Source organism: Galeopterus variegatus, unplaced genomic scaffold, assembly GCF_000696425.1.
Source record: "Galeopterus variegatus unplaced genomic scaffold, G_variegatus-3.0.2 Scaffold69, whole genome shotgun sequence".
NCBI classification, from domain to species: domain Eukaryota; kingdom Metazoa; phylum Chordata; class Mammalia; order Dermoptera; family Cynocephalidae; genus Galeopterus; species Galeopterus variegatus.
Window position 1 is genome coordinate 1,196,225 of NW_007726180.1, and position 26,665 is coordinate 1,222,889.

Below are 26,665 nucleotides of genomic sequence, written 5' to 3' on the forward strand. Positions count from 1 at the left end.
GAATGAGGTACAAATGGATGGAGAAACCACACTACCTGAATCATGGGTTACACAAGTTTATACATCTTGTATCTCTCTGCCACCTCAGCTGCTGCTGATGTGGTTATAAAGATCAGAGTTGAGGGTGAACAAGGAGACTCAACAAATAAGATACCTGGAGACAACATACTCTTTATCAGAGAGACCCAGGGACAGGTATGTCTAACCACAGCTATAATTTGCCAATAATCTACTGAACAGCCACTGCTTTGCCTCAGTGTCTCAAATGAAGGACACCTGGGGCCAGAATAGGTGTCACTAATGGCTGGTTAATTTAAGATACCTATAATTCTCATGAATATTTGGTCTGACTTGGTCCTTCCTGTCTATGTTAAGAATGTGTGTTCTATTTACCTTATCATGTCTAATAGTCTCAAAATCTATTGCTTCTCTATTTTTACCTATTGTCTTTATTTATTTCTCTTGTTCTCAACATAGTACAATTGAATATTCTTAAATAATAAAGTGAACCCACCTTTCAGGTACTATGTAGGAGATTTCCACATATCTTTTCATTTAATCCTCATATTTTATTTTGATGAGGTTAAAAAGACATTGATATATGCACTGAACAATTTGGGAATAGTACAAAGCAATATATTGTCAATCAATGGCTTGGTGGTATATAAGGCCATGCTCTAGGGATTCCTGGGCTATTTCAGTGAGAGACTCATGGAAGAGTCATTTCTCCACCAGGTCTTAAGGAAAGTGAGAGGTTCTACCTGAAAGAGAGTAGGGGTATGGGCATTACCAGAGGAGCAAAGTGAGAAAATCTAGGGAAATCTGAGGATCACTAACAGGAAAAAAAGATCCGTGTTTGGCTGCAAGAAAAGATACAGTCAGTTAGGAGAAGGCAGAGCTAATCAAAGGACAAGCCTGGAATACTAAAAAGAGAAAGTTGGACTTGCTCTTCTAAGCTAATGGTCTTCAAACACTTTTGATGATGCACTCCTATTAGTAAAATATTGGGTGCACCCTCTGTGGTAGATTGTATTACTACTCAAAATATTTGCTCATACTTCCTGTTTAAGCTAATACATCCCCACCCTGTTGATGTCAGCTTGACCAATAGACTTGCTTTGGCTAATAAAATTGATTGGCAGTGATGTGCCCCACTTCTGAGAAACAGTTTAAGAGCCATAGTGTACTTCCACCATACTTAATTTTCTGTCAATGCCCCAGCTAGAGGATACTCCTTCAGCCATGGTCCTGCAATTAAAATGATTTGGAGGCTACAGCCGACCCAGTATGGACAAGAAGCACAAATAAGAAATAAGCTTTTCCTTTGTCAAGCACTGAGATTTACAGATTGCTTGTTATATCATAATTTAGCAGACAGTTTCCAGTTAGCACTGTTTTCAAGGCTCTGGTCAGCAAAGTAAGACCAGAGAAAAGAAGTCTTTGGATTGATAAGGAAAAACAAATATTTCTCCCCCCCCCCCCCCCCTCCACCCCCCCCCCCCACCCCCCTCCCCCCCCCCCCCCACAGTTGATATTTTTATGCAGAAAAATTAAGAGAGAATCTACAGGTAAATTATTAGAGCTAATAAGATAGGTTGGCAAGATTACTGAACACTAACTCAAAATATTAAAATCAGTATATTTTCTATATTCCAGAAAAAAAAATTACTAGAAAATATAATTTTTTATAAAAGTGCCATTTAAATTAGCAGCAGAGACAAATGTTTCTAGGAGTAAATCTAGCAAATGATGAGTAAATCCTTTATGGAAAAATTATAATAGAAAGACATTAAAGAAGACTTAAATGGAGAAGTACAGCATATTCTTGGTTTGGAAGACTCAGCCTTATAAAATGTCCGTTCTTAGCTGGATTCATAAAGTGAATATTATTTCAATCGAAGACTCAATAAGGTTAACTGTGGAATTTGATAAGCTGAGTCTAAAATTAAACAGAGGAGAGTAGGACCAAGAATAGCTAAAACACTCCTGAAAAAGAAAAATCAGGTAGAGAGACTTGACCTGTGAGATATCAAGGCTTACTTAATGGCTATACTATTCAAGACAGTGTGCTATTGACAAAGCGATACACACATTTCACCAAAGAGGAAGTAAAATGATCATAGACATATGAGAAGATGCTGAATCTTATTAGTATTCCGAAAAATGCAAATTAAAGCCACAAGGTACCATTTTCCAAACACCAGATTGCAGAATTGAAAAGTCAGATAATAACAAAGGTTGACGAAGAAGTGTAAAAATAACATGTATTTTCATCTACTCTTGGTAAAAGCTCATTGATTTTAGAAAAGTAAACTTGATGTGCACATATCTACAACCTAGTAATTCCATCGCTAGGTATATATCCTAGCTAACTTCTTGCATATGTACCAGAAGATGTAGAAAGAGTGCTCACAGCAACCTTATTTCTGAGAGCAAAATGCTAAAAACAACCAACTCATCATCACCAGTAAAAAGATAATTAGACTGAAGCATGTTCATACACTGCAATGATACACAACAGTGGACATGAATGAGCTACCGCCTCATGAATCAACATGAACAAGTGTCAAAGTTCAGTTAGAAAGCCAAGTCATTGAAGAATGCATACAGTATGAATTCAATTTTCTGCCATTCTAATCAGGGAAAACTAAACAATGTTTAGAGATACATCCACGTGTGGTTAAAAAAACCCAAAACACTATTAAGCAAATAAGCTAATTGTCAACACAAAATCTAGGATAGTGATTACCTGGGGGTTCAGGGAAAAGGTCTCCAGAGAGCTTCTGAAGTAGTGAAGCTGGACGGTAGGTCCATGAGTTTGTATTATATTATTCTTTAATTTGCATGTGTACATTTTACACCATTTGTGTGTATGATATATTTCACAATAAATTATTTTAAATTAAGGGACATAACTTTATATAGTCATGCACCCCATAATGATATTTCAGTCAGAAACAGATCACAGGGCCGGCCCGGTGGCGCACTGGATAGTGCGCCACTTGGGAAGCGCGGCGGCGCTCCCGCCTGAGGGTTCAGATCCCACATACAGACCGGTTCCCGCTCGCTGGCTGAGCGAGGCGCGGGAGCAACACCGAGGGTTGCAATCCCGTTGCTGGTCCCCAGTCCGGTACGGGGGCAACACTGAGGGTTGCGATCCATTGCTGGACATGGAAAAAGACAAAAGACAAAAAAAAAAACAACAAAAAAAAACAGATCACATATATGACAGTGGTCCTATAAGATTGTAATGGAGCTGAAAAATTCTCATCACCTAGTGATGTAGTAGCCATGGTAACGTCATAGTGCAACGCATTACTCACGTTTGTGGTGATGCTGGTTTAAACAAACCTACTGCACTGCCATTCATATAAAAGTACAACACATGCAATTATGTACAATAAGGAAACAAATCCACTCACTTTTGATATAAGGGGCTGTAGGTTACCAACTATTTCCATACTTATCTTATTAGTTTCTTCTTTTTTGAACATAAAGACAAAAAAATTCTATTAATAGAAGAATAATTGTATTTATTCAGTAATACTGTAAGAGCTATATTAAGTATAAATAAAATATTAAAAATTAAAAAACAACAATACATAATACTTGATTATTGACTACGTTACTGGGTGTATGCACTCACTGTACTATACTTTTTGCTGTTAATTTAAGGTATACTCTTTCTACCTATATATAAAAAAAAATAGTTAACTGTGAAAGAGCCTCAGGCAGGTCCTTCAGGAGGTGTTCCAGAAGAAGGCATTGTTACCATAGGAGATGACAGCTCCATGCGTGTTATTGCCCCTGAAGACCTTCCAGTGGGACAAGACACGGAGGTGGAGGACAGTGATATTGATGATCCTGACCTTGTGTAGGCCTAGGCTAATGTGTGTGTTTGTGTCTCAGTTTTTAACAAAAAAAGTTTAAAAAGTAAAAAAAGAAAATTCAAAGAACTTATAGAATAAGAATACAAAGGAAGAAAATATTGTATAGCTGTACAATGTGTTTGTGTTTTAAGCTAAGTATTGTTACAAAAGAGTCAAAAGGTTAAAAAATTAAAAGTTTATAAAGTAAAAAAGCTACAGTAAGCTAAGTTTAATTTATTATTGAAGAAAGAAAAATACTTTGAATAAATTTAGTGTAGCCTCAGTGTACAGTGTCTATAAAGTCTACAGAAGTACACACTAATGTCTGAGACCTTCACACTCACTCACCACTCACTCACTCCTCACCCAGAGCAACTTCCAGTCCTGCAAGCTCCATGCATGGTAAGTGCCCTAGACAGGTGTGCCATTTTAAAATTTTATATTGCAGTTTTATTGTACCTTTTCTATGTTTAGATATGTTTAGATACACAAGTACATTGTTTTACAATTGCCAACAGTGTTCAGTGCAGTAACAGGCTGTACAGGTTTGTGGCCTGGGAGCAATAGGCTATACCTTATAGCCTGGGCATGCAGTAGGCTATACCATCTAGGTTTGTGGAAGTACACTGTAGGATGTCTACACAACGATGAAGTCACCTAATGATGCATATCTCAGAACACATCCCTGTCCTTAAGGCCAGTGCATGACTGTATATACATATATGTATCTATATATAAGGATATAAATATATATAGAGAGAGAAATTTTATACATAACTACTCGACTAATATGGAGAAATTATAAAAACACATAAAAGCAGACATTTTAAAGGGATGAAGTAAACAAATATTCTTTTGATTTTGTTTGTGGTTCAAAAAAAAACCCTATGTCTACTATTGAGTAGTAAAAGTTTGTCTTCATGCTTTGAATATTTAGCTTTTAATGAATTGTTAATCATGAAGGCTTCATGTTGTCACTAGCTAATTTTTTGAAGGTTAACATACACTCAGGGTAATGTACGTTGTGAATGATCATGGGTACCTATTAATTGTTTAGATGATCTTCCTTAATAATTTAAATTTTTTATAACTTCTTGTTACATTTGATAAGATTGCCACTATTTTCCCCTCATAATATGGCTGATGAAGACCTACTTCTAGGTGTAGGAGGAGAGTCACCTTGTCTATTTATTTGTATTAGACTTGGAGTTCTCATGCATCTGAGATTTCTTTGTAGATATCGCTTGGGCCCTTATTAGTGTTTCAGTAGTTCATTTAAACTTAATATAATCTGTAAATCTTCTCAACTAGGCTCATAAAAATTTAATTGTTTCTTTTATTTACTGCTGTATAACTACCCAAAGTATAGAAGCTTACAACAATAATTTATCAGTATTATTACGATTAAAAATTAAAATTTTGTGGGTCAGGAATTTGGACAGGGCATAATGGGAACAACTCATCTCTGCCCCATGATGTTTGGGATGACTTGATTGTCAAGATGAGATGACCTGATTGTCTGGGGGATGAAGTAATGGGGCTGGCCAGGAATATCTCCCTCCATGCAGCCTCTCCACTTAGCTAGCTTGGGCTTCCTCACAGCATGGTTGTTCAAGGTTCTAAAAGGCCAGTGCAGAAGCTGTTAGTCTTTTTTAAAGGCTAAAGCCATAACTGGCGTAGTGTCAATTTCACCATTATCTATGGGGCAAGTAAGTCACTAAGGCCAGCCAAGATTTAAGCAGGAGGGCAAATTAGACTCTACACCTCAGGAGTAGAAAAAGAATTTGCAGTTAGATTTAATGGACCACAGAAATATATCACTAAAAGCAAGTCATTAAACCCCCCCTCCACTGTAGAACTCAAAATCTTCCCCCAGAAGTGGGATGTGAAGTGTTACACTGACCCAATAAAGAAATCAATATCAATCAGTTACTAAATATTAGCAAAGCTTATCTCCTTTTTTTTGATAAAAATAAATATAATTAGAATCTCCCACATCCTTGTGGGGACATCCACTCTTTTCTAAGTATAGGCAGGTATTATGGATGTTTGAAGGAGACTATGATCACATTGAACTGAAAGGTGTGAATTGCTGATTTACTATAGCTTCACAACCCATGCAGCTGGGTTGCAGACACTTAAACATTTGAAGTAAATGTTCTCAATTGGCTTCCAAATGCCAGTCTCTTGTGTTCATCGCATGGTGGCGTGGCTTAAAGTGCTGGACTGGCTGCTAGGTGCAGCTGTAGCAGTCCTGCTGCACACTCTGACAGGTGGATGGGTTACTTTCACGGAGCCAGAGACCCCACAGCTGCTAATAGTAATTATACTTGTCAGCAATGCATTCCCCTCAGGAAACTCCTGCTGCTTCACTGAGGCTAACTGCCAATAGGCAGTGCAATTTCCTAGAAGAGGAGGGGACATAAACCCGCAGAGAGTAGACAGAACAGCTGTGTGAGCTCAGAAAAACCAGATGTGGCCACATGCCATTAAAGTGTAGCTGAGGGCTGCTGAATTTATTCAACCCAGTCCTAGGAACAGAAGAAAATAAAGAATTTGGTGAGGTAGGCCAAACTCCTCTGCATTTTTTACCAACTTTGTAAAAGAAATATGAACATACCTTGCTTGACTTCCAACTTAAAACAACACACTGTATTTTGAAAATACATTTCTTAACTTATATAGGACTTGCGGTTTAAAGAATTTCCCCATAGCTAGCTTCATTTGCTTCTTCATTCAGCCAATACATATGTACCTATTATGTGTCTGGATCTAGGCCTGCACTTAGGGTACAAGATGAGGTGCTGTCTGTCTGGTGGGAGCCAGATCATACATAGTCTTTAGTTTAGTCATCTAGGGCTACTATAACAAAATATCGTAGACTGGGTGGCTTATAAACAACATAAATTTATTTCTAACAGAACTGGAGGTTGGAAGTCTGAGATCAGGGTGTTCACATGGTTGGGTTCTGGTGAGGGGCCTCTTCTGGGTTGTAAATTGCTAACTTCTCCTTGTACCCTCACATGGCAGAGAGTAGGGAGGGAAAGCAAGCTCTATTGTGACTCTTATAAGGGCACTAATTTCATTCATAAGGGCTCCACTCTCATTACCTTGTCTAATCCTAATTACCTTCCAAAGGCCCCACCTCCTAATACCATCATATTGGGTGGTAAGATTTCAACATATGAATTTTGGTGGGACACACACATTCACTCTACAATATTCCACCCCTGGTCCCCCAAAATTCATGTTCTTCTCTCATGTAAAATACATTCATTCTATCCCAACAGCCCTAAGAGTCTTAACTCATTCTAGCATCACATCTAAAGTCTAAAATCCAAAGTCTCATCTAAACAACATCTAAATCAAATATGTGTGAGGCTCAAGGTATGATTTGTCTTGAGACAAAATTTCTCTCCAGCTGTGAACCTGTGAAACCAAACAAGTTATGTACTTCTCCAAAATGCAATGGTGGGACAAGCATAGGATAGACATTCCCATTTTAAAAGGGAGAAATAAGAAAGGAGAAAGTGATGGCAGGTTCTAAGCAAGTTCAAAACCTAACAAGGCAAGCTCCATACTATTTTGAGGCTCAGTGATAATTCTCTTTGGCTTGATTCTTTGCCTTCCAAGCACACTGGGGTGGAGGTCTTGCCTTCTGGACCCACTGGGGCTGCAGTCCTACCTCTGTGGCTCTGAGCAGGGGCTAGAGTCTGGCCTGTTGAAAGCAAGGTAACAGTCCTTCCTTTTGAAACTGAGGATGCCACCCTGATGATCTCTGAATTACCTTAAAGGTCATTCTTCCCTTGCCTTGAAGAATAAAGCAGATTTGCATCTACATAGCTCTGTGATCCTGTTCTGTCAAATTCAAGAAGTCTGGCAGCCTTCCTTCATTCCTTTCTATCTCCTTCCTCTTTGGTTCAAACTGGCAGCTGCTTGGGTGGCTGATTGAGTCCAGAGTTCACATCTATACTAATCTACTTATCAAATGATCACTTGGCCATGCTCTTAGTGTTTTCATATCTTTGCAATATGGATAGATTGAGAATTTTCCAAATCTTTAAGGTCTGCTTCATTTTTGCTTAATGATTTTGTCTTTAAGTCATTTCTTTCTACTTGCATTTTACTATAAGCAATCAGGGGAGCCAATCCACACCTTCAACACTGCTTAGAAATTGTTTCAGCTAAATATATCTAATTTCTTCACTCACAAGTTCTACTTTCCGTGAAACACTAGAACATCAACATAGTTCAGCCAAGCACCACTTTATAGCAAGGATCTCCTTTCCTCCAGTTTCCCATAATGTGTTCCTCCTTTTCATCTGAGACCTCAACAGAATGCCCTTTATCATCTATACTTCTACCAACATTCTGTTCATACTTAGCTATTCTCTAAGAAGACTGAGGGTTTCTCTACATCTCTCCTCTTTTCTTTGTGAGCCCTCCCCAAAATCTTTAAAAATATGTTCATGGCAATCGAGGCTTTTTTTAGTGTGTACCTCAAAACTTCCAGCCTCTACCCATTACCTAGTTCCAAAATCACTTCTACATTTTTTGGTCTCAGAGGTTTTATTTTTAGAGAAAATAGAACAGGGAAGTGTGTAACTGTGTAACACCATTTTCTCTTCCTTTGTCACCAGAGAGAACACTTCACTGGTGTTAGTGCATCATCTTTCACTTTTATTATTATTATTTTTAATTTATCAATATACAATGTAGATTACTTTTGTGTCCCTATACCAATTCCTCCCTTCTCCCCAGTCCCCCACCATCAACATCATATCTGTTCAATTATCTTAACAAGTTCAATGAATTATTGTGATTGTTGTGTCTTTTCCCCCCAGTTTATTTGTATATTTATTTATTTATTTTTATTAGTTCCCACATATAAGTGAGAACATCTGGTATTTTTCTTTCTCTGCCTGGCTTATTCCACTTAATATAATTTTCTCTAAGTCCATTCATGTTGCTGTGAATGGTACATTTTTTAAGAATTTGTTACAGCAGCACCCCCACTTCTTGGTACCAACTTTCTTAGTTTGAGCTGTTATAACAAACTATCATATACTGATGGCTTATAAACAAAAGAAATTTATTTCTTGTAGTCCTGGAGGCTAGAAAGTCCAAGATCAAGGTACTGGCAGATTCAGTGTCTGGTGAAATCCTGCTTTCTAGTTTATGGATGGCCATGTTCTCATTGGGTCCTCACATGGCAGAAGGGGAAGGGAGGTCTCTAGGGTCTCTTTTATAAGGGGACTAATCCCATTTATGAGGACTCAACCCTCACGACCTAAGAAAACATAGGGGAAACACTCCAGGAAGTAGGAGTGGGTACAGACTTTATGAATATGACCCCAAAAGCACAGACAACCGAAAGAAAAATAAACAAATGGGATTATATCAAACTGAAAATCTTCTGCACAGAAAAAAAAATTAACAGAGCAAAAAGACATCCAACAGAGTGGGAGAAAGTATTTGCAAAATATACATGCGACAAAGGATTAATAACCAGAATATACAAGAAACTTCAAACAACTTAACAACAAAAAACCAAGTAACCCAATTAAAAAATGGGTAAAGGAGCTGAATAGGCATTTCTCAAAGGAAGATATACAAATGGCCAACAGATACACGAAAAAATGCTCAGCATCACTCAGCACTTGGGAAATGCAAGTCAAAACCACTATGAGATACCATCTCACTCCAGTTAGGATGGCTAATACCCAAAAGACTGAGAATGACAAATGCTGGTGAGGATGCAGAGAAAAAGGAACTCTCCTGCACTGTTGGTGGAACTGCAAAATGGTGCAGCCTTTATGGAAAATTGTATGGAGGTTCCTCAAACAACTACAGATAGATCTACCATATGACCCAGCTATTCCACTGCTGGGTATATACCCAGAGGAATGGAAATCATCACATCGAAGGGATACCTGTACTCCCATGTTTATTGCAGCACTATTTACGATAGCCCAGAGGTGGAACCAGCCTAAATGCCTATCATCGGATGAGTGGATAAGGAAAATGTGTTATATCTACACAATGGAATACTACTCTGCTATAAAAAAAAAATGAAATACTACCATTTGCAGCAACATGGATGGACTTAGAGAAAATTATATTAAGTGAAATGAGCCAGACACAGAAAGAGAAATACTGCATGTTCTAACTTATTCGTGGGAGCTGATCAAAATAAATAAGTAAATAAACAAATGAAAGGAGGGTGGGGAAAAAAAGAAAAAAGTCAGTCTATTTGCTATGTAGACTAAAAGGGTACAAAGGTAAAAGCAAGAACACCCATAAAAGGCAATTGCAGGAGAGAGATGGGACAAAATGAGGAACTAGAGGTGTCCAGGGCACATTCCTCCCCCAGAAAAGGACCAGAACCATGAGCAGACAGCTAAATATTGTTGGGAGCATCTTCAGGAGAGCGTTAGTGTGCAGCAGGAGACTGGTGAGATCCCTGTGGAGCACGAAAGCCCAGGATGGCAGCATAGACAGGAGAGAGAGGCACAAAGCCTCAGCACCATATCTCTGACACAGGGATCGGTGAAGGAAGAATTTTCCCTTGTGGCAAAAAGGTAGGCAGAGGACCAACACCAAACCCATCCTCACCACAGAGGTCTGCAGATCTTTTGGCAGGACAATCCCAGAGCCAAGTGTGGGGAGCACCCTAGAATATACACATTGCATCACTCTAGAACACTAGCACAAACTGCAACCCTCACCCTCACCCTTGGGACCCAACCTGATGAAGGAAGGCATCATCTTGAAACCAGAGCCATTACAGGAGCATGCCCTGCCCTGGGGTGAGTAACCACTGCACTTCCCCAACCTTAATGTTCTGCCCTCCCCCCAGCACACTCATAGGAGAGGCTACAATGCCCTGATCTCAGCAGCTTGAAGCCTGGGCTCATAGCAGCTGTGACTCTAGTTCTGCAGTCTGGAAAGCTAAGCTAGTTCTGCTGAACTGATACACCCCCACATACCTGGCCAGAGATCAGACAGGCAGATCCTCCTTAGGCGGACCACCCCACATTCCTCCCCCTACCCCGCAGCCCTGCCACCTGACTGAGTTGTGTGTACCTGAGCCCCCAACCCAAAAAATCAGTTCATGGGGCTCTACCATACGGAATGCACCCTTGGGCCAGTGGAAATAAAATGCATCTGCCTCTCCCAGAGAAGCAGCCAGGTAGTTCTGTCCTGAACAATCCCATCTAGCAGCCTTGCCAATGGTCTCAGAAGTGGCTGCACTGGCCCTTCCACTGCAGGCCTACGTAGTTGTCAGCCCACCACCCAGAATCAGCTAGACAGGTCACTTCACTGCAGGCCTGCCTAGCAGCCCTGACCACCACCCAGGAAGCAACTAGACAGGCCCTCTCACTGCAGCCCTGCCTAGTGGCTTCAGCATTTCCACCCTTGGCAGTCCACCTTTTGAACCACAGAGGAAAGCACCACCTTGCATCAGGCCCCAAGAACTGGCACAGCAGAAGAGCCACCAGCACACCTACAATCAGCTAGCTGAGACCAAAGCATACCCACACTCCTGGCTCAGAGAAACAGCTCAGCTGTCACACCCCTGGAAGACCCACCACTGAGTCTTTGAGCCATTACATGCCTGCTCATCCAAGTGAGAAACAGTTGGGCTGATATGTCCCTGGTAGACCCACCCCTGGTGAGAGAATCAGAACAGTAACCCTGCCAGTGGCAAACCAGTCCCAGAGACCCTGATATGCCATACACTCACACCCCTAGCCTGAAAATCAAGCCAGCAACTACATCTCCAATGAGCCAGCTCCTGAGACAACTGACCCATAGGGTGCATGTGCACACCCCAAGCCTGTGAACTAACCCAGCAATACCTCCTCTGACAAAGCTGTGCGACTGCTGCCACAAGCCTCCAAAGCACAGGTCGCTGAGTCACTTGCAAATATAGCAAAAGTGGATTATAGCAGAAGAAACTCTACAAAGTCTACACTACTGCATCCATCCAGAACAAAGCCATTGCACTCTACCCAACTGACACCCTAGGATGCATTTGCAGGTGAAAGACTTTTCCCAGGCAAGCTACTCTACAAAACTCAAAAAAGGGACTGTTCTACCAGATGCACAGATATCAATGAAGGGAAACAAAAAACATGATGAAAGAAGGTAAAATGACACCAGCAATAAAACAAAATAATGCTCCAGTAACTGAAATTGCCAACTTGCCAGAAAAGGAATTCAAATCGATGATCCTAAGGAAACTCACCAAAATACAAGAGAATACAGACATCTAGTTCAATGAAATCAGAAAATCAATTCACGATCTGAATGAGAAATTCAACAAAGAAATAGATATCATTAAAAAAAAATCAAACAGAAATCTTGAAATTAAGCAACATGCTCTTGAATGACCTATGGGTCCAAGAAGAAATTAAACAGGATATCAAAAAATTTCTTGAAACCAATGAAAACAGAGACAACTCCATCCAGATTGGAAAACACAAAGTCAAACTGTTCCTGTTTGCAGGTGACATGAACCTATATATAGAAAAACCTAAAGATTCTACCAAAAAAACTCTTAGAGCTGATTAACAATTTCAGTAAAGTTGCAGGATGCAAAATCAACACACAAAAACCAGTAGCATTTTAATACTCCTTCAACAAACTAGCAGAAAAATAAATCAAGAAAGCTAGCCCCTTTACAATAGTTACCAAAAAAACAAAATACCTAGGAATAAATTTAACCACAGAGGTGGAAGATCTCTATGATGAGAACTACAAATCACAGCTGAAAGAAATTAAAGAGCACGGAAAAAGGTAGAAAGACATTCCATGCTCTTGGATTAGAAGAATCAACATAGTGAAAATGTCCACACTATCCAAAGTGATCTGAAGATTCAGTGAAAGCCCTATCAAAATACCAATGACATTCTTCACAGAAATAGAAAAACAATCCTAACATTCATATGGAACGACAAAAGACCCCAATAGCCAAAGCCATCTTGAGCCAAATAAATAAATAAATAAATAAAGCCAGAAGCATAGCACTACCTGATTTCAAATTATACTACAAAGCTATAGTAACCAAAACAATATGATACTGGCATAAAAACAGATACATGGACCAATGGAACAGAATAGAGAATCTAGAAATTAATCCATGTACTTGCAGCCAACTAATCTTCGACAAAGGTGCCAAGAACATACACTGAGGAAAGGACAGTCTCTTCAATAAATGGTGCTGGGAAAACTAGACATCCATATGTAGAAGAATGAAACTAGACCTGTACCTTTCACCATATACCAAAATCAACTCAAAATGGATTAAAGACCTAAATATAATGCCTGAAACTATAAAACTCATAGAAGAAAACAGAGGGAAAACACTTCAGGATGTAGGACTGGGCAAAGACTTTATGAATAAGACCTCAAAAGAACAAGCAACAAAAGAAAAAAATAAACAAATGGGATTATATCAAACTAAAAAGCTTCTACACAACAAAGGAAACTATCAATAGAGCAAAAAGACAACCTGAAGAACAGCAGAAAATGTTTGCAACCTATGCATCCAACAAGGGATTAAAATCCAGAGTATACAAGAAACTCAAACAACTTAATAGTAAAAAACAAATAATCTGATTAAAAAATGGACAAAGGAGGTGAATAGACATTTCTCAAAAGAAGACATACAAATGGCCAACAGGTATGTGAAAACATGCTCAACATCACTAATCATCAAAGAAATATAAATCAAAACCACACTGAGATATTGTTTCACCCCAGTTAGACTGGTTACTATCAAAAAGACAGACAATAACAAATGCTGGTGAGGATACAGAGAAAGGCGAACCCTTCTACACTGTTAGTGGGACTGTAAATTACTGCAGCCATTAAAGAAAACAGTATGGAGGTTTCTCAAACAACTACAGATAGAGCTACCGTATGATCCAGCAATGCCACTACTGGGTATATACCCAAAGGAATGGAAATCATCATGGCAGAGGGATACCTGCACTCCCATGTTCATCACAGCTCTATTTACAATAGGCAAGAGTTGTAACCACCTAAATATCCATCGACAGACAACTAGATAAGGAAAATGTGGTATATATACACAATAGAATACCACTCTGCCATAAAAAAAAAAATAAAATTCTGCCATTTGCAGCAACATGGATGACCTTGGAGAAAATTATGATAAGTTGTGTAAGCCAGGCACAGAAAGAGAAGCACCACATGTCCTCACTCAAAACAGTGGACGATGGGATAATGAAAATGTGGTATATCTACACAATGGAATACCATTCAGCCATAAAAAAGAATGAAATTCTGAAATTCACAGCAACATGGATGAACTTAGGGACAATTAGGTTAAGTGAAATAAGCCAGGCACAGAAAGAGAAATACCACATGTCCTCAGTCATTAGTGGAAGGAAGAAATGAATGAGAGAGAGAGAGAGAGAGAGAGAGAGAGAGAGAAGAAAAAGAAAGAAAGAAAGAGAAACAATAATCATACTTGTAAGTTGAACTTTCAGAAAGAGATAACAGAACTGTGGTTACTGTGGGAAAGAGGGAGGGGCAAAGTGAGAAACTGGTTAAATGGACACAAAACAGCTAGTTAGAGAAAATAAGTCCTATTGATGTACATTCAAGCTAGGCATCTATGATTAGTATTAATTTACTGCATGTTATCAAATGGCTAGAAGAGAGATCAAATGTCCTCAACACAAAGAAATGGTTACATTTTGTAATGATGAACATGCTAATTATCCTGATTTGATCATCCACATTGTACACAGGTATTGATATTCAACTCCCTACCCCACAAATATGTATATTCCATTACATTTCAATAAAAAAAAGAAAAGAAAAAAGGGTTTTAAGAAAAAATAAAAGCAACTCACTTGAACTACATATCTGTAAAAGTGTTCCGATTGTTCTCCTAGCTCCTGCCTCATTTTACAGATGTGGGGAAATTCCTCAAACAAGATATGGCTTCTCTTATAAGACCTATACAATCTGGAAATGACACAGGCCTATAATTAGCAAAGTATAGTGAGGCTTGGGCCAGTTACTGCCCCACAACCTGAACCATCAGTGCAGCCATCCCAATCTTGAAAAACACACAAAACATTGCTATTACAAATAATCAGTATGGCAGAACAGAAACTCACTTCAAAATGTGTCAGCTTTTCTGAGAAATTCATTAAAAAACAAAGAACATAAAAAAAAATTAAGTCTTATTATTATTCAGGTATGGCAAAGCCAACAGATCAGGAGATATTTGCCATTGAAAAGATAGTTTGTTATTCACAGTTCCCAAAAGAAGGGAGCATGCCATGTCATGCAGGGCCACATGCGGAAGCACCAGGATCAGTTAGGAGATACAGGGAGTTGGGAGAAATGTAGGCAAAAGCATTTATTGTGGCTTCCACAGGAAGGAGTGAGTGAGGCAGGACAAGCAGGTTTAGGATTGGCTAGTTTGGACAATTTCCAACTAGTGGGCTCTGGAGGGTAGGGGCTGACCTGAGTTGTCCAGTTCCTGGCCCTGGGGTAATTAGGGCAGTGAATATTGGTCTCTGATTTAAGAGTCAGATAGAGAAGAGAGAGTTAGTATGGATTGGTTAGTTTGCATATGAAAGGCAAGTTGTTTGCTATCTCTAGGAATTAGCTAATCTTGGGAGGGGCATGCCCTCTGATTCGTGGTCCATAAGGCTCCAGATGCCAGAGCATGAAGCATAGAAAAAATAAAAAAAGTACACAAGCCTTGGTTAGGAACCATACTGATGCAGTAAAGAAGTTTCTACATCTGTGAATCTCAATAGTGAAATGGTGGGGTTTTGGGAAAATATAGGAAAATGGTCAGGGCCCCTCAGATGTTCAGAATCTTGCCGAGCATTTGCTGTGAATAGGTTGTGCATGGGCGGAGTTAGTGCACCTGCGCAGCACCGCCACCTTGGCTGGCGACTGCCTTGGGTGGCTGCTGCACATGCAACCACGCCTTTCCAACCTGCGGCTTCCAAGGACCTGTTTGCTGGTTACCTAGCTAATAGACCTGTGTGTGAGGGGTCTGGTGACCCAACCTGGTGTGTGAGGGGTCTGAGGACCCAGCCTGGCATGTGAAGGGTCTGTGACCCAATCTGGAATGGGCTTGAGGGGTCTGTGAGCTCCAGACCCAGCCCTAGCTCGACAACTGGCCCAGTTGGTGCAGGATTACCAGCAGGTAAAAGAGCCAGACAACTGGCGTAGTCATGTAGCTTTACAATTGGCGACATCGGCAGGATTCTGACAAGAGCCCCAGCTCTACAATTGGTGTAGTCAGCAGGATTACAGGCAGGTAAAAGAGCTTGACAACTGGCGTAGTCGAGTAGCCCAACATGAGGACACTGTCCAGTTCTGACCACCCAAAGCACAGGCCTCAAAACTACTATCAGTCAAAGTGTCCATTTCATACATGGATTTTTTTTTTTTTCCAAAGAAATCTGGCCTATTTTTCTTCATTAAGATCTGAGCTTGCACTATTACGGCATTTCTCAACATCTTTTTGTAATTTCTTGCCCCTTTTTCTGTTCCTGTACTGGATTCTAATTTCCATGGGGCAAGAACAGTGACTATTCTAGTCCCCTTTGCATCTCTAGATGCACACAATGCCAATTAATGCTTAAATATTTGTTAAAGAATTGAACTAATGAATTAATCCTGGAAAGAGGACATCTGGAGAAAATATGTGAGTACAGGTAAATAATTTTCTCCCCCACTGTTTATGATTCTTGAAATTTTACCATCCAAATTTAAAATGGGAGAAAACTGTTCCCTAAAATTAATGCTGACTTCCTTCTCTAGACCAGGACTAATTTTTTTGGCAGACTTATGGATAGATAATTTACATACTATAAAGTTTAACTATTTAAAGTATACTAATTCAATAGTGCAACAATAAAACCTAATTTTAGTACATTTAATCACCTGAAAAGGAAACCTTGTACCCATTAATAGTCACTCCCCACAACTTGCTGCAGGCTCCTTCACCCACCCAGCCTCTGACAACGACTGATTTATACACTGTCTCTATGGATCTGCCTATTCTGGATACTTCATATAAAGGGAATCATACACTATGTGGTCTTCTATGACTGGCTTCTTTCACTTAGCATGATATTTTCCAGATCCATTCACATTGTAGCATGGATCAGAACTTCATTCCTTTTTATGGCTGAATAATATTCGATTGCATGTATATACCACATTTTGTTTATCTGTTTATCTGCTGATGGGCATTTGGGTTGTTTCCACCTTTTGGCTACTGTGAATAATGTTATATGAACATTTGTGTACAAGCTTGTGTTTGAACACCTGTTTTCAGTCCTTTTTGGTGTACACTTACATGTGAAATTGTTTAGTTATACAGTAATTCTATGGTTAACTTTTTGAGGAACCACCAAACTGTTTTCTATAGTGGTTACTTCATCTTACATTCCCACCAGTAACATAAGAGCATTCCCAATTCATGCACTGCCTTTTTAAAAGTGATTTCTTTCCCAACCTTTTCCTCTATTTTATGGGAATATATATAGTAAAGAATAAAGAAGCAAAAGACATATATATGCTTTACTTCTCCTGGATTTCTCTTACTGACTTTTCTCTAATGCGCCTTCCTTCCCTCTATTTTTCTTAAAATGTAGTCATAGAAAATGTCTACATGAAAGGAGAGGAGACAGAGAGAGATGTAAGGAAGCAGAAAAATGCTGGTGCAGGGACCACAACAACTTTATCCCCTGCCCACTGTGGTGACTTTCTTAGTTTGGGTTCCTTCAAAAACCAAGTTTGAGATAGGGGTGCAGGTCATTTATTTAAGAGGGGGTCCCAGGATGTAGGAGGAAAGGAGGAGTGAGACAGGAAAAGAGAAGCCGGTATAAGGCTGCTTGCAGGGACTTGATTCCACTAAGGCCGCTGAGCAGCCTGCAAAAGACTTTCCAGAATTGTTTGCCTGGCAGGCTGGAGTATTTATTTACTGGCTCTTTTCCCCCATTGCCTGAGGGTGGCCCCCAGGAAAGATAAGTTATGGGCTGTGCTTTAGTGTGGGTTCCTCATGTTCCTGGCACTGGGGAAGGGCCTGGGGCAGAAGTGAGAGGTTAATCAGTACTGTCCCCCACAGCGGCACAACCTGGACAATGAAAGCATCTGCTACATGCCCCCTGTCACCTACTATGGGATTCTTTTAAAGTTATTTTTGCTGATGTGTAATTTATAATGCAATAAAATGTGCAGATCATAAGAGGTCATATTGACGAATTTTGACAAATGTTAATACACATAAATACACCACCCTATCTGAGATATGGGACATTTTCATTACCCCAAAAAGTCCCTTGTGCTCCTCGTAGCCAATCCCTACCCATGCCTAACCTACCACGACCCTAGTCAACCATTGTTCTGATTTTTATCACCACAGATTAGGTTAGACTGTTTTAGAACTTCATATAAATGGATTGGTACCATATGTACTCTTGATTTTGGCTTCTTTTGCTCAACAAAACATTCTTGAGACTCATCCACAATGTTGCATGATAAGTAGCTTGTCCCTTTTTGTTGCCGAGAAGTTTTCCATTGGATAAATACACCACAATTTGTTTATCCATTCGACTATTGATGAAAATTTGGGTCATTGCCAGTTTGGGGATATTAGGAGGAAAATTTATGAACATTCTTATGTAAATCTTTTCTGTAGATATAAAATAATAAGTCTCTTTTTTTTTTTTAAGTCTCTTTGCATGTGTGGAGTTGTCTCATTATGTAGTCTTTTCTTTGCTTCTAAATCTTGGTTGAAGGTGGAGAGAGGAACCAGAGAGAGGCAAAGGAGCAAGTCAGGCTCTGCTCTGTTTCCCAAATGGTCTGTCACATTCCGTGGCCAAGCAGGACATTTTCTTAGAGAAAATGTATTTAATACATATGTTTAATGTTGTTGTATAAGAAGTAGCTATAATACTTTTTTTGAAAATCTGCCCTTTGTTGTCAAAAAATATAAGCAACAGACAGCCTTAAGTCCTACTATATCTTTAATAAACACTCCAGGTACACAGGGCTTTCAGTTTCTACTTTCCCCATTTCTGTAAAATTTGAATTTCTTATGAGTATGCATTATCTTATGATCAGAAAAACAATAAAGATTTTTAAAGTCTGTTCAACATGGGTGAGTCTCTAAGAACGTGTCTCCTCTCCCTCAAAATCACCATCATGAAAGAATGTAATGATATCAAACACCATATATACACTTATGTATATAACATGCATGTATAATATATATATGTGTGTGAGTACAGAGAAAATATTATAAATTTAACAGAAAAAGTCCTGAACAGCCTGGAGCTGAGAATAAAGCATCAAACTATGGCCCCTTTACTCTCTCCTACAAGAAAGAGCTAAAATACATCCAAATAAGATTAACACAATAAGGAAAGTACAAACAGCAGAGTTTTTAAATATAAGGATCACGATTTTTATATTCTTTTTTTAAAATCTATTTTAGGGAAGAATATTTCTTATATACATATATTTTTAACCATTTAAAAAAAATTTTTTTACATGATCCTCTAATCAGGATAATTACTTTATTTATCATTACACAATGTAATCATTTTTTGGTCCTCTACCAATTTCTCACTAATCCTCCCTTCCCCCTCCCCCTCTCCCACCTCTCGTGGCCTCGGTTCTGTTATTTCCTAGGATTTTTATATTCATCAGATGAAATCAGAGAATGTGAGGTGTAGATCATCAAAGATCCAAGTGGCTTCTCAGCAGACATTTTGCTCCTGGTTGCTCTCTTAATCCCAGTCTTGCCTTCTAGGTGGTCAGTGGGCCATACCGTGAGTCCACTCCAGGCCTAGGATCTTCTTGTCACTGCCCTAAGATTTTTTTCTCACCCCTTCAAGCCTCCATTGCTGCAGTCTCCCAGCCTTGTCCCCTCCACTGAACCCAGTTCCTGTGTCTTGAGCACTGACTTCTCTTTGACTTCCAAGTTTATGAGTTATTAACCCCCTGGGAGACAGTTAAAGGCCTTCCCTCTCCCTGCAAGAAGCAAGTTACATTTCAGCAGTAGCCTTTCGGACGCATCTCCCCTGCCTCCATGGTCTACCCTACAATGCTAGCTTAAATGGTGGGGTTTCCAGGCCCTCTAGGAAGGGAGCGTTTATGGCAGAGTTATTTAAGGGCCAGGCAGAGCTTCTGACAGCATGTAGATGACCACCTTCTCTGTTTATGGCTTGTCCTGCCTCTACCATTTACCTTCAAGGATGGAGATTCCAAAGCAGAAAATCATGAGCAGCAATTTTTTAGCTGCCACTGGCACACAACTGAGAATTGACTCGGTTCTCACTATGGAGTCAGGATGTGTCATGCTTGGAAAAGCTATTGCAGCAGCGGGGTGATCTCATTAAAATCATAAAATACACTAAAGCAATCAACACTGCACCCTTGGAAAGCTGGAATAAGGCAGGAGTTCAGAAATTGCTGGAAGGCTAAGGGTTCCTTTTTCACGTGGAGGAAATAAGATTTTGGTTCCTATTCTCACACTTGGGTGTCTGAATGCATGTGTACTTGCCTAATCACATACCTTGCTTTCTTGGCACCGATGTGCACAAACTAATCAGCCTTGATAAATTAAAAATTCAGCATTACCCAGAATTTTTTATTTTTGGTATATAAGCAACAGAAATGCTTATGTACTTTCACAAAGAGACATGTGCAAGAATTTTCATAGCAGTGCTATTCACGATAGCCCCAAAGTGGAAACCACACAAGCATCAATAGTAGAATGGATAAATAATACAGCAATGAGAATGAATGATCTTCAACTTTATACACAATACAGTTGAATCTCAGGAACACTGAATCTCACAATATGGTTGAATCTCATACTGAGTGAGAGAAGCCAGACACAAGAGAGTACATACTATGTAATGCCATTTACACAACGTATACAACAGGAGTTTAATATGCTGTTAAAAGTCAAGATAGTGGTTACTGATAAAGACCTGTGGTGACTATACATGTGGCACAAGGGGGCTTCTGAGGTGCTGGACATATCCTGTTTTTTCATCTGGGTGCTGGTTTCCTGGGTGTAATCAGTTTTTGAAACTTCACCAAGCTCAGACTTATGATATACGCACTTTTTGTATGTATTTGATAATTCAATAAAAACAATGTTTTAAAAAACCCTCAGCATCAGATTTTAAAAGATGCCTAATGACCTTAAATTACAATGAAGAAAATCTAGAGTAAAGTAAATCTAAGTGAATGGTTAAGTAGTATAAAGGTATGTTCTGTTTCTAATATCTGTTGAGGAAAGAATTTGGTAAAGTGGAGGAAAGGAAGTGAGAAATTATTTTAAGTTTTAGTATGTCCCTTCTTAGAAGTATCAGGATACATTGATCCAAAAAAGTGTGTCACTCCGGTAAACTGAACTAGCAAAAAGAAGGTCATATGTCAATGAAAGAGGTCACCAATCATGGTATTTCTTCCCTCCACTAAAAGTCATACACAACATTATTATGTCCTATTTTAAGAAGCAGTGAGAATTTTAAAGCAACTTCTCTCCCTTGTTTCTTATGATGATAACTTTCTGGCTCTGAATCCTCAGACTAAAACAGTACAATGTTTCAAGGGTTGCAGGTAGGATCCCTGAACTTAAGAGGATTCACCCAGAGAAAAGACAAAGGTTGATGAGGATGGTGGTTGGGAAAAAAACCTGATGCTACTTTCAACTGACAGCACTAGGCCAAGGCATAAAGGAAGGCAGGTAGAGGTCACAAAAGAGGGAAGGGGAGAACACACAAGGGGAAAATGTTTGGGGAAAGATGATGCAAAAGCCAGGAACTTATCAGATTCTCCTGTTAGATAAGCCCTGGGCTGGAGCTGAAATCAGGTCCACTGCTGAACACCCAGGCCACCTAACATTCTGGTCCACACGCACTCAGGAGAAAGTCCTCATATAAATACTAGTGATAGAGGAGACAGGAGCAAGCATTGAGAGAGCCAAAAATGTCTGTCTAGGACACTTGCACATCATTGTATGTGTGCATAAGGAAAAAATGAGAATATATTGAGTTAACTTTTCTTCCAAAGAATAAATACTCTTTGGGGATAAGCTGGGTACTTTTGTACCCACAGACCTTGACACTTCTTAATGTCCCTTTCCCCTTAAAGCAATGTTTCTCAAACTTTAAGACACTAAATCCCCTGGGGATCTTGTTAAAATGCAGATTGCTATGGTTTAAATGTTTGTCCTTTCAAAAACTCACATTGAAATGTAATTGCCATTGTAACAATATTAAGAGGTAGGACCTTTAAGAGATGATTAAGCCAGAAGGCTCTGCCCTCGCAGGTGGGATTAATGCCTTTATAAAAGGATGAGTTAACCCCTCCTCTCTCTCTCTCTCTCTCTCTCTCTCTCTCTCTCTCTCTCTCCCCCCACCCCCACCCCACGCCCCACCCACCCTTCACCAGATGCTGGTACCTTGATATTAAACTTCTCAGCCTACAGAACTGTGAGCCAAGAAATTTTTGTTTATCATAAATTACCCAATCTGTGGTATTCTGTTATAGTAGCACAAAACAGACTAAGATACAGATTCTGATTCATGGATCTGGGGCAGAGCCCCAAATTCTGCATTTCTAGCAAACTCCCAAGTGATATTGATGCTGCTGGTCTTCAGACCACACTTTGAGAGGCAAGGTCCTAAAACAGGAATTTGTTAGTGATCATAGGAGCCTGATAGGACCCTCTTATTTTTACTTTCAAATGTTATTTGAATATACACTAATAGTCTCTGGAAAAATACAAAGACCAGCAGTGATGGGGTTGGGAGGTAGGCACTGGCAGATGGAGGACAGAGGTGGGAGAAAGATTGTTTCCTCTGTACTATTTGTACTTCTTTTTAATGAGCCATGTGAAGGTACACTCATTCCAGAAAATAAATAAATAAACAAATTTAAAACAGGGATTTAAAAAACCCAAAACAGAACTGCCATAAGATCCAGCAATTCCACTACTAGATATACACCAAAAGGAATGGAAATCATCATGTTCCAGGCGTATCTGCACTTCCATGTTTATTGCAGCTCTGTTTACAATAGTCAAGATATGGAACCAACCTAAATGTCCATTGACAGACTATTGGATAAGGAAAATGTGGTTTATGTACACAATGGAATACTACTTGGCCATAAAAAAGAATGAAATTTTGCCACTCATAGCAACATGAATGAGCTTGGAGAAAATTATGTTAAGTGAAATAAGCCAGGCACAGAAAGAATGAATGAGCTTGGAGAAAATTATTTACAATAGTCAAGATATGGAACCAACCTAAATGTCCATTGACAGACTATTGGATAAGGAAAATGTGGTTTATGTACACAATGGAATACTACTTGGCCATAAAAAAGAATGAAATTTTGCCACTCATAGCAACATGAATGAGCTTGGAGAAAATTATGTTAAGTGAAATAAGCCAGGCACAGAAAGAGAAATACTATGTGTCTTCACTCATAAGTGGGAACTAATACAAATAAATAAATACAGACAGACAGACAACAATCACAATAATACATTGAACTTTCAGAAGGAGAGAACAAAGTTGTACTTACTAGAGATAGGAAAGGGGGAGGGGGATAAGGGTTAGTGAGAAATTGGTTAAGGGTCACAAAGAATGATCACATTTTATAATGATGAATATACTAGTTATCCTGATGGGATCATCACATATTGTACACAGGTATTGATATTCAACTCTGTACCCCTCAAATATGTATAATCAATTATGTTTCAATTTTAGAAACCTCATGAATTCATTTACTATATCTGGTTTGTTCCTAGGGAGTAAAGCAGGCAACATTTTGATTCATTCCTTAACTTGGTAAGCGAAGTCTGCCTCATTGTGTGCAGACCTAATTAGTATCCAAGAAGCATTAGGCTTGATCACAAGGGTCCCTCATCCTGTCTGGCAGGTGTTGATGGTGAGCATTGCCACTGAGATCTGTGGTGATTTCAGTGACTAATAACTGAAGGAAAGCTGCATATTTCAATGCAAGCATGTATCCAAGATACAATTTGTCAACAAGATAAAGAAGCCCATTAAGGTTCCAGCTTCTTCCAAGAAATGGCTTTTCTAGCATTAAGCACAATCAAAGCAAAACTGTTAGGATCAGGAAGAGGGCTAACATATACATTTCACCAAAGTCTGATTGGAAAAGGCGAATTTTGGAGAAGGGGGGAACTTGTCTTCAATTTCCAGATACATTCTCAAACACTGATTTTTTTGACCTTGTGATTTATTTGTAAGTAGAAAACTTGATTAAAAGGAGTGTTTATATTTGTTGGATATTTGTTGGCAAACTTTTTAATAAAACATGAAATACAAAGAAAATTGCACAAATCGTAACTGTATATATCAATAAAATTTCACAAAGTGAATACAACCAAGCAAAAGAATCAAGAAATAGAACATTCCCAGCACCCCAGAAGTACATCTCATGCTTCCTTCCAGTCACTAACTCCTACCCCAAGGTAACCTCTACTTTTACTTCTAGCAGCGTAGGTTAGTATTGTCTGGCTTTGAGCATCACAAAATGGAATCGTACACCACTGTACTTGTATAATTTTCATTAGCACCCACGTGCTCCCCCTTTTTTAAATTTTAATTTATCAATATACATGCTCCTCTTTTCTAATCAGTAAATTGTACATCTTTGTCTCTATGCTCAGAAAGGAGTGGCCTTTGAGAGCCTGGCTGATTAAGTCATTGATCAAAGTACATTCGCTAAACCGCTGTGTTTTTTCAAAAGAGTTGCATGAAAACATTCCCCACCAAATTACAATACCTCTCTATAAAAGGACACTTCCCAGGTCAGCGTCTTTATCTTCATTCTCTTTCCAAGTCATCAATTGTAAATTACCAAGTGAGCCAGAGGCATTGCAGATTCCAGGTCTGCAATTCTCTTCTGAGTCAGGAAAAAGAGTGGGGAGGATAAATCTTCAGCCTGTCAGAAAACCCTGAAACCACAATATCCCTGTTAACCTCATTAGGAAGAAATCCCGTTCTATTGTACTCTAGGGAGGACAGACATGCAGCCCCTGAAACTAGATTATCTTCTCTGCTGGTATAAGGTGGGGCAAGACCAGAGGTGACTTCATTTTGGATTTAGCTGGTGACTAAACGGGGTGCCTGAGGGATGTCTTTTGGGTGAGGACGCTCTGGGCAGGGGAGATAGATAAAGTGGCACAAAGAAGACTTCAGAAGAAAATGCTATAAAGGCAATTGATGACACTGTTGACAGAACTGAGACTTGGAAATCTAGTTATGTGGTATGGATGTCAGGAACCAGTTCTATTTATGACCATGAGGAGGATATTAGATACCAAAAGGAGAGCAGAATCTTTACTTTCCTATTTTTTTCTCTCAGAAAATATCTCTGGTTGAAGTCTACCTCTCTCCATGTCATACCCAGTAAGACTGAGGTAGTGATAATAGCCATGGGGAAGAATTTGAAGAACAAAAGCCCATTTTATCATAGCAAGAGAAATGAAAGCTTCATTCTTGGTCTAGAACAAAATTGTTATGGCTCTAAAATGTGAGGATTTAAATGCTAAACACTTACCCAATGTATAAAGGCTTTTTATACTATCCACATTACAGAGCCTGACATATTGATTAAGTGACATATACCATCTTATTTTAGGTCATCAGAAGCTACTAGTGGTGGCAGGAGGCTGAGGCAATGGTGAAGGTTTCAGTCAGCAAACATTCACAGGGCAGGGCACCTCCTTTGCAGTTGGCACCAATTGAGGTATATTCCCTGTCCTTGGGGAACTTACCATCAGGGTGAGAGGCGAGCATCGCCTGGCAGTTCATTAGAAATGGAGAATCTTGGGCCCCACAACACTCCTGAATCAGAATCTCTGTTGGAATAAGATTTTCAGGTGGTTTATATGCACATTTAAGTTTGAAGAAGCTGGAGCTTATATGACATTCTAGCTCAGTTATTCTCAAACCTGGCTGCATATTATTAAAACATCCTGGAGAATATGAAAAATCTTGATTCCCATTGGAGGAGTAAATCACAGGGAGACCTGGTACAAAGTTTCAATTAGACTGCAGGAACAACTTTAAATGATCTATTGCACTGCATGGTGACCACAGTTAATAATAAATAATGTGTTGTGTATTTCAAAATTGCTGAAAGAATAGATTTTCCATGTCCTCACCACAAAAAAATGCTAAGTTATTGAGGTGATGGGTGTATTTAATTAGCTTGATTGAATCTTTTACAATATATGCACAGGTCAAAACACCACATTGTACACCAGAAATATACACAATTATTGTCAATGAAAGAAAGAAAGAAAGAAGGAAGGAAGGAAAGGAGGGAGGGAAGGAAGAAGGAAGGATGGAAGAAGGAAGGAAAGAAGGAAGGGAGACAGACCTGGGGTCAGAGCATTCCAAGCAAAGGGAATAGGCAGGGCCAAGGCCAGGAGGTGGGAACAATCTCAGTGTGTGTTCCAGGAACAGCAAGAAGGGCTGGTGTGTTTGTGACAGAGTGAATGATGGAGAGAGTGGTGGGAGTTGAGGTCAAGGACAAAGGCAGTGCCAGTGCAAATTTCAGGCCATTAAAACTAGTGATGAGGGCCGGCCCGGTGGCGCACTGGATAGTGCGCCGCTTGGGAAGCGCGGCGGCGCTCCCGCCCGAGGGTTCGGATCCCACATACAGACCGGTTCCCGCTCACTAGCTGAGCGAGGCGCAGGAGCCACGACGCGGGG

At 39.5% G+C, this 26,665-nt stretch overlaps 1 long non-coding RNA gene across 1 annotated transcript in view; it reads right to left on the bottom strand.

Annotated features, from left to right (window-relative positions):
- Positions 1 to 24,214: 24,214 nt before the first annotated feature.
- The window catches only part of LOC103594436, a 4,563-nt gene continuing 2,112 nt past the window's right edge, over positions 24,215 to 26,665 (bottom strand). Inside the window, exons 3-4 of the long non-coding RNA XR_550853.1 lie at positions 25,723 to 25,806; positions 24,215 to 24,900 (exon numbers count right to left, since the gene is read on the bottom strand). This is a non-coding gene — a long non-coding RNA (uncharacterized LOC103594436). The remainder of the gene's footprint in view (positions 24,901 to 25,722; positions 25,807 to 26,665) is intronic.